This window comes from Mandrillus leucophaeus, unplaced genomic scaffold (assembly GCF_000951045.1).
Source record: "Mandrillus leucophaeus isolate KB7577 unplaced genomic scaffold, Mleu.le_1.0 Scaffold42, whole genome shotgun sequence".
NCBI lineage: Eukaryota > Metazoa > Chordata > Mammalia > Primates > Cercopithecidae > Mandrillus > Mandrillus leucophaeus.
The window spans coordinates 3,334,688-3,336,077 of NW_012104476.1; the positions used below are offsets into that span (position 1 = coordinate 3,334,688).

General features: G+C 45.3%; 1 protein-coding gene across 1 annotated transcript in view; it reads right to left on the bottom strand.

Moving 5' to 3' along the window:
• CALN1 (calneuron 1) overlaps positions 1-1,390 on the bottom strand; it is a 722,396-nt gene that overhangs the window by 714,152 nt on the left and 6,854 nt on the right. The gene's annotated exons all lie outside the window — the stretch shown is intronic.

Here is a 1,390-nt window from a genome sequence, read left to right on the forward strand (position 1 = left end):
AAATTATTTCTAGAAATAATTTAAATTATTTTACAAGCCCAGGCTGGTATCAAACCCCTGAGCTCATACAATCCTCCTACCTCAGCCTCCCAAAGTCTTGGGATTACAGGCGTGAGCCACTATGCCCAGTCACATATGACTTTAGAATCTCCAAAAACTTGACTGCTAATAGCCTACTGTTGACCAGAAGGCTTATTGATAACATAAACAGTTGATTAACACATATGTTGTGTGTTAGATATAATGTATTCAGTATTCTTACAATAAAGTAATAAAGTAAGCTAAAGAAGAGGAAATGTTATTAAAATATCATGAAGAAGAAAAAATATATTGACTATTCTTTAAATGGAAGTGGATCATCATAAAGGTCTTTATCCTTGTCGTTTATTCTTTTTTTTTTGAGATGGAGTCTCGCTTTGTCGCCCAGGCTGGAGTGCAATGGCGCAATCTCGGCTCACTGCAACCTCCGCCTCCCGGGTTCAAGCAATTCTCTGCCTCAACCTCGTAAGTAACTGGGATTACAGGCGCCCAACACCATGCCTGGCTAATTTTTTTGTATTTGTAGTAGAGACGGGGTTTCACCATCTTGGCTGGGCTGGTCATGAACTCCTGACCTCATGATCCACCCGCCTCGGCCTCCCAAAGTGCTGGGATTACAGGTGTGAGCCACTGCGCCGGGCCTTTCCTTGTCTTTTTCACATTGAGGAGGCTTAGGAGGAGGAAGAAAAAGAGGGTTTGGTCTTCCTGTCTCAGGGGTGGTAGAGGCAGAAGGAGATCCGTGTATAAGTGGCCTCTTACAGTTCAAACCCAAATTGCTCAAGGATCAACTGTATGATTTTAGAATTAAATGCCAGAAAGCTTTGGTTTTCCTTAAGGAACCATATCATCTCACGGACAACAAAACTCAGAATGCAATTCCCAAAATAGTTTAAAACAGACAAAAGGTTAATGTCAGTCCCTGGAGAGAACACCAACTGGAAATGATCATGGGGGTGGCGCTGGGGTGCAGACCATGTCCTGTTTCTTGGTCGGGGTCCTGGTTAGGTAGCACCCAGAATACCCAAAACCCCAATATGTACTGACCCATACAATTATGATCTGAGAGCATTGGTAAATTTTTTTAAGAAATTCCCATTTTCAGGCCGGGCGCGGTGGCTCAAGCCTGTAATCCCAGCACTTGGGAGGCCAAGGCGGATGGATCACAAGGTCAGGAGCTCGAGACCAGCCTGGCCAATATGCTGAAACCCCGTCTCTACTAAAAATACAAAAATTAGCCAGGAGTGGTGGCGGACGCCTGTAGTCCCAGCTACTCGGGAGGCTGAGACAGGAGAATTGCTTGAACCCGGGAGGCGGAGGTTATAGTGAGCCGAGATCGGGCCACTGCACTCCA